The following is a 7,288-nucleotide window of genomic DNA, read 5'->3' on the forward strand; positions in this document are numbered from 1 at the left end:
TATAATGAATTGGGACAGGTGAAGGAGATTCTGCTGTATATTATAACACCTGTCTCTAATGCCTCCCTCTCCTTTGACTGATCAGCCCCCACCCTAAAACTTAAGCAGATGGATGACCAACCACATACAAGAAAATGTCTTTTCTGAATGTAACCAATGAAAGCAAAAAGAAAGGTGGGTTAGGTGAATAAACGGCATTGTGGAGATTTTTGAGCTCTAGCTTCTACCACTGTTTGGAGAAATCCTTCCTTAATGATTTGCATCAATGAAGACCAGCTCATTCCTTTCACTGAGATTTATCTGTGCTTTGTAGATTCCAGAGATACCATATACATGTTATTAATTCTCCTTTTAGTCTTTGGTTCTCATTCATAAGAGGCATTGAAATAGAAATCTTTGTATAATGTTGATTTTTTTAAAAAGAGATTTTCAAAGGAGGGGGTTGTTAAACAGAAGAGTAAATCAGTGTTAAGGTTTATTTTGTATTTTACCCATAGGTCTTGACCTCTGTTACATGTAAAGGTCAAGTTAAATATTGACAACCTTATACATTAGCAACATATGGCTTAAGTAAGTACAGATCCCGCCTTCTGGCAGTTTCTCTAAAGCTCATTTAGGAGGTAGGGCGTGAACTGTTTACCCTGGCCCATTCCCCTTGCCTGACATTCTGGTTCTGCTTGGAAACTTTCCTTCATCATTGGATCTCCTCAGATCAAAGTCCAGAAGACAGGATGTGCTGGGGAACTATACTCAGGAGCAGTCATTGCCCCCGACCATGCTAGATACTGCAGTGTCCTTGTTCCTGGGCCGAAGTAATTCCACTGCCTACTCTAGGCCTTCTTAACTCCACAGCAAGATTAGTTCTGCTTCCTCCTGAGTTTACTTTTCATCTTTCTATCTATGCAATTCTAATCCTCTCTGGTGTATTCTGCAATCACCCCAGGCTTATCAAATATTCTGGTGAAATTCAACTGGATTTTACACCCCCCCCCAATTATCCTGAGGGGGAAAATATATAATCAAATAAATTGGGGAAATTTAGTATTTGCTTTCTTTCTGATTGTAGATTTATGAACTTAAGTAGAGTGGGGGGAAAACTCCAATCCTTTCTCCTTTTTTTCCCTTTTTAATTTAAATTTGAAACAAGGTTGTTTTACATGTCAATCCCCATCCTCCTATCCTATCCTATCCTATCACCCCCACAAAACCGCAGCCCATCCCCTGTCTGCTCCCCAGGAAGAGTGGGGCCTTCCATGGGGAGGCTTCAAAGTCTGTCATATCATTTATGGCAGGGCCTAGGCCCTCCCCAGTGTGTCTAGGCTGAGAAAGTATCCCTTTATGTGAAATGGGCTCCCAAATCCATTCCTATACTAGGGATAAATAGTGATCCATTACTAGAGGCCTCATAAAATTCCCAGTCCTCCTAACACCTGCAAAATGCCCAGTCCTCCTAATTAACACCCACATTCACAGGGTAAGGATCCATCCTATGCTGGTTTCCCAGCTATCAGACTGGAATCCATAAGCTCCCCCTTGTTCAGGTCAGTGGTTTCTATGGGTTTCTCTAGCCTGCTCTTGACTCTTTTGCTCATCACTCCTCCCTCTCTGCAACTGGATTCCAGGAGTTCAGCTCATAGTTTAGCTGTGGGTGTTTGCTTCTGTTTTCATCAGCTACGAGATGAAGGCTCTAGAATGGCATAAAAGGTAGTCATCAGTCTCATTATTGTGAAAGGGTATTAAAGGTAGCCTCTCCACTATCGCTTAGATTGTTAGTTGGGGTCATCCTTGTAGATCTCTGGGTATTTCCCTAGTGCCAGATTTCTCTTTAAACCTATAATGGCTCCCTCTATTATGACATCTCTTTTCTTGTTCTCGTCTATTCTTTCCCTGTCTCATTCTTCCTGTTCCCTCATGCCCACCTCTCCTCTTCTTCCCTTCTTTTTCTCCCAGCTCCCTCTCCCCTCTCTTACTGCTCCCAATTTGCTCTGCAGATCTTGTTCCTTTCCCCTTCTCCAGGGGACCATGCATGCCTCTCTTGGGGTCCTCCTTCTTTTCCTAGCTTTTCTGGTGGTGTGAATCGTAGGCTAGTGACCCTTTGCTCAATCCATATATGAGTGAGTACATACTGTGTTTGTCATTTTGTGACTGGATTACCTCACTCAAGCCTTCCCACTCTCTCCATATCTTTTCAATATTGTTACTTGAGGTACTAGTTAGAGCAACAAGAAAACAAAAGGAGATCAAGGGGATACAAATTGGAAAGGAAAAAGTCAAACTTTCACTATTTGCAGATGATATGATAGCTTACATAAATGACCTGAAACACCTCTACCAGGGAACACCTACAGCTGATAAACACCTTCACCAAAGTGGCAGGATACAAGATTAATTTAAAAAAAAAAAAATGGGGGGGGGTGAGAAAGAAATCAGAGAAATATCATCCTTTGCAATAGCCACAAACAACATAACATATCTTGGGGTAATGCTTAACCAAACAAGTGAAAGATCTATATAATAAGAACTTTGAGTCTTTAAAGAAAGAAATTAAAGAAGATATCAGAAAATGGAAAGATCTTCCATGCTCTTGGATAAGTAGGATCAACATAGTAAAAATGGCTATCTTCCAAAAAAAAATCTACAAATTCAATGCAATCTCCATCAAAATCCCAGCACAATTCTCCACAGACCTTGAAGAAATAATACTCAACTTTATATGGAAAAACAAAAGATAGCCAAAACAACCCTGTACAATAAAGGAACTTCAGGAGGCATCACCATCCCTGACTTCAAGCTCTATTATAGAGATATAGTCCTGAAAACAGCTTTGTATTGGCACAAAAATAGACAGGAAGACCAATGGAATAGAATTGAAACCCCTGATATTAACCCACACACCTACGAACCCCTGATTTTTGACAAAGAAGCTAAATATATACAATTGAAAAAAGAAAGCATCTTCAACAAATTATGCTGGCATAACTGGATACTGGTGTGTAGAAGACTGCAGATAGACCCTTGTCTGTCACCATGCACAAAACTTAAGTCCAAATGAATCAAAGACTTCAACATAAATCCAGCCACACTGAACCCCTTAGAAGAGAAAGTAGGAGGTACCCTTTCACAAATTGGTACAGGAGACCGCTTCCTGACATAACACCAGTAGCACAGACACCGAGACCAACAATTAATAAATGGAACCTCCTGAAACTGAAAAGCTTTTGTAAGGCAAAGGATAAAGTCAACAAGACAAAACAGTAGCCCACAGAATGGGAAAAGATCTTTACCAACCTCACATCTGACAGAGGGCTGATTTCCAAAATATACAAAGAACTCAAGAAACTAGTTACCAATCCTTTCTTTCTAACACAGAATTACACAACTGATACTATTACTATCTTATTTTTTTCTTTTTTCACATATTTGTGTATTGCTATATATGCTTGTATGTGTGTTTACATGCATATGTGGTGTGCACGTACATATACACATGCTTGTGGAGGACTAAGGCTGATGTCAGCAACTTTCCTCATTGTTCTTCCCCCTAAGGCTTTTTGAGGCAGGGTCTCTCAATCAAACCCAGACTTGATAATACAGCTTGTCTACCTAGGGCTTTCCTTCAAAAGCTGGAATTACAGCTGGGATATCATGTCCACATCATTTGTACATGGGTTCAAATCCTCAGCCTCTTGCTTGGGCAAACACTGTAACCATCTCCCTAGACCACTAACACTGTTTTCATTCAATATTTAATATCTCATTAAACTAGTATTCTGTGGGAAATAAAAAGAGAGAGAGAAACCGGTTACGTGTTACTGCATTTGTTAATCCCTGAATGCCCATTCTAAGCTAGAAAGTAGTATTTCCTCACTGCTAGTCCTTGTCAGGTAAGCATCAAATTATTTAAAGTATTTATTTATTATCTGTGTGTGTGCCCACATACACATGCCTCGCTGTGGTTGTGAGCTTGGGAGTTTGTTCTCTTCTACTGTGAGTTCTAGGGATCAAACTCAGGTTATCAGATTTCAGTGGGAGTACTTTTGTCTGCTGAATCATCTTGACAAATTAGTATGCCTTTTTGTTGAATTGTAATAGAATGTATGGTTTTTGTTTGGTTGCTTTTCAAGACAGGTTTCTCTGTGTAGCCCTGGCTGTCCTGGAACTCACTCTGTAGATCAGGCTGGCTTCAGACTCAAAGATCCACCTTCCTCTGCCTCACCAGGGCTGGAATTAAAGGTACATACCATCAGCACCTGGCAGAATGTTTGATTTTTAAATTTCTGCTTGAGTTGTAGAATTGAGTTTCATTTTAAAGAGTATTCAATGACTTCTGGCTTGGCATTAAACAGAATTTACAAAAATGTCTCAAATGACCCTAAAGATACTTCTGCAGTTATTACCATTCATTTACATGAAGCCGTGTTCTCAGCATTCATCATTATAAAAATGAAAGTAACAGTCATCTCTGAAAGGCATTGACAGAACTCCGTGTCCCGCAGTATTGAATATTCAACCAAGATTCAATGTTTTGTGTAAAACTAAATATATTTCACCATTAGTACCCATATTTGCTTTCATCTGTAATAAACATAAAAATTATATGTATGTCAAAGTTTGAAAACTAAATTTCTTCAAGAGTTATTGTCAGCGTGTCGGTAAGGTGGCAGGCTAGTAAGACTCTCCGTGGTATGGGGGGGGGGGGAGTCATGGTGGGTGTCGAGGCCACCATCTCAGTGGAGGAGCTGGATTCCGGGGTATGGCTGGCGATCGACTTCACCGAACATTTCCACTCCTACCCTGAGAGCTAGCAGCAATGAATGGAAAGCGCACAGGCAGCTCATCCTGTGTCACCTGCCTGACTATTGAGACACACTCCATGGCAGAGGCCGCCTGGACCAGCTGCCGTTTCTATCCACGGTCTGGGCCAACCACCTCTTCCTGGGTCGTAGTTACAATAAAGACCTTCTAGACAAGGTGATGGAAATGGCTGATGGGGTTGAAGTGGAAGGCCTGCCGCAGTTTATAAGCAGAAATGAGTTCATGAAAAAGCATCAAAGCTAAGGCAGATCTACCACCTTTTTACCCCTGGGGACAGGCTTAGAAAGGAGGCCAGGGTGAAGATGACTGAACCGTGGCAGTTCTCGAAATTACTGGTGTTTGCAACATAGAAGCAGCTGGAATCTAAAGGGACATGTCTACAAGCACTTCAAAGAAGTCTTGGTTCGTCCGGGAGCTGTTGCTGTAAAAGTGCATATGCGTACTTCTGTATTTATAAACAGCAAACTCTCTGAAATTTTTTCAGCATCGTCCAAGCCAAACTTTGTTTGAAACACCTTTTAAGTTGCTATAATAGTGACAGGTGATGAGTTTTACAATTTTATTTTTAGCAGAGTACCTTCCAACGCAATTCTGGTTTTTGCCCCCTCCTCCCCAGTTTTGTCCTTCCGATATCTGAACCCACCCTATACTTGTACCTCACTGCCACTGGCCACGGAACGACTGTGCGTTCACGGACTGATGCCTCACTGCAGCGCCTTCAATGCTGGACTCTCAGACCTTTGTGTAGGAAATGGGAATCACGTTGCAGGCTTAAAGTAGTCCAGCTAGCTCATAGGAATGGGGGCGATTACACAAAAGCATTTGGCTGCTTTTGAAAATTTGCTGAAGGCCAGAGATGTAGCTTAGTGGGATAGTGCTTGCATAGCGTGCTAGAGTTCCTGGATTTGGTCCCCGGTATTGCAGAGGGAGAAAAAAACATAGCTAATCGGATTAAAAATTCCTGGAAGTATATACAGCTTTCTCCAGCCAGCTAGCTGATTTCTAGACTCCGTAGGTCTCACAGGCTGCTCACGTGCCTACTTTCTCTTTGTTTCCAGAAGGCTTTCACATTTGAAGAATTGCTGTGCACATTGCCTCCAGGTTGTAGTACAATCGTGCTTTGCACTGAGGTGGTGGTATTGATATGATATTCCATCTGACAGCTGATATGTCTTTTCTGAGCCCCCTTCGAGTTCCTTCTGTTTAGGTTAATGCCCGAACTGTGGGCAGCAGTGGAACAGTGTACCACAGCAGGACTCATCAATGACAGTCCCTTTATGGTCAGTCAGACAGTGGGGTTTGCCTTGGCTTTATATACTGAATACAGGAAATTGGACACCCAGAAGTAGGGGCCAGTGGTGTCTGAAGTCAGAGCAATGGGACAACATTTGTGGTGGCTTGAGATGAAGGTCACCTCTTTGTGTGCTTCCTAGCTGAAGTCCCCAATGACCAGGATAGAGCATGAGTCAAGACAAACTTTCCCACAAACTTTCCCAGGCAATGAAGGTCGGGATGCCAATCCCAGCAGTCACAGAGGCCTTGGCAACATAGTGACTGAGAGCTGAGTTCTCTACCCACTGACACTTAGCTTTGTCTCCTAAATGCAGCCTTGCCTCCTTCCATTCTAATCATTTGTCACATTTGAGAGGCTTAAAAACAAATGAAAAGTGATGATTCACTTTAAAATGTACTTTCCATAGATGGTTCTTTTTATTTTCTGTATCCAACTGTCAGTAAGACAGCTTTTCCATTGGAAAAGAAAGTTATTGCCAGTAAATGTTTGATTGTAGACTAATTTTTACATGGTTGCGTACTCAATTTTATGTCAACTTTCTCCAGTGAAAAAGAGTTATGAGTTTTAGCACTATGTGTAGATTACCTAACTAGGTAACCCCGTAGAGGGCAAAAGTACCAGTTTTGTCTCCCCAAATACCTGAAAGAAGTTGAGTGATCACCAAGTCTCATAAAAATTTACCTATAAATTCCAAGAGGTTTGTGTTATGTGCTGTAGTTTCCGTGTAAGGACAACAAGAAGGGAAGATGAGGAAAATTTAAGTCTGGGACAAAAAAGAGAGAAATAGAAAAAATTAATACCAGAGACATCAAGGCAGACACAGTATACAGGGGGAGAGGCCACATCATCCTAGCAGAAAAATAATTTTAAGTGAAAGAGAAATTGGGAAGCAGATTTTGTAGAATGGTTAGTGTGTGACTATTGCATCGTAAGTTTTATGGTTAATGTGCATGTTTTTGTGTTATACTCAGTTCTGTTTAAAATATAAATGTCAGGGCAAGCCATTTGGACTGAGTGATTAAACGTTAAGGAAAATTAGGAAGCTGATTAAAATTTTATTACCTTCAATTATATCCTATTTATTATCAGCTGTTTGGAAAAGTAAATTTAAATAACTAATGGTATTCAAAAGCAATTATTATTAATATATGTCATATATAACTAAAGCAATATTTTATA

The 7,288-nt window shown here is 40.8% G+C and overlaps 1 pseudogene; it reads left to right on the forward strand.

Annotated features, from left to right (window-relative positions):
• Positions 1-4,703: 4,703 nt before the first annotated feature.
• Positions 4,704-5,058, forward strand: LOC127216506 (CDKN2AIP N-terminal-like protein; annotated as a pseudogene).
• Positions 5,059-7,288: the final 2,230 nt, after the last annotated feature.

The sequence above is a fragment of the Phodopus roborovskii genome, unplaced genomic scaffold, assembly GCF_943737965.1.
Source record: "Phodopus roborovskii unplaced genomic scaffold, PHOROB, whole genome shotgun sequence".
Lineage (NCBI taxonomy): Eukaryota > Metazoa > Chordata > Mammalia > Rodentia > Cricetidae > Phodopus > Phodopus roborovskii.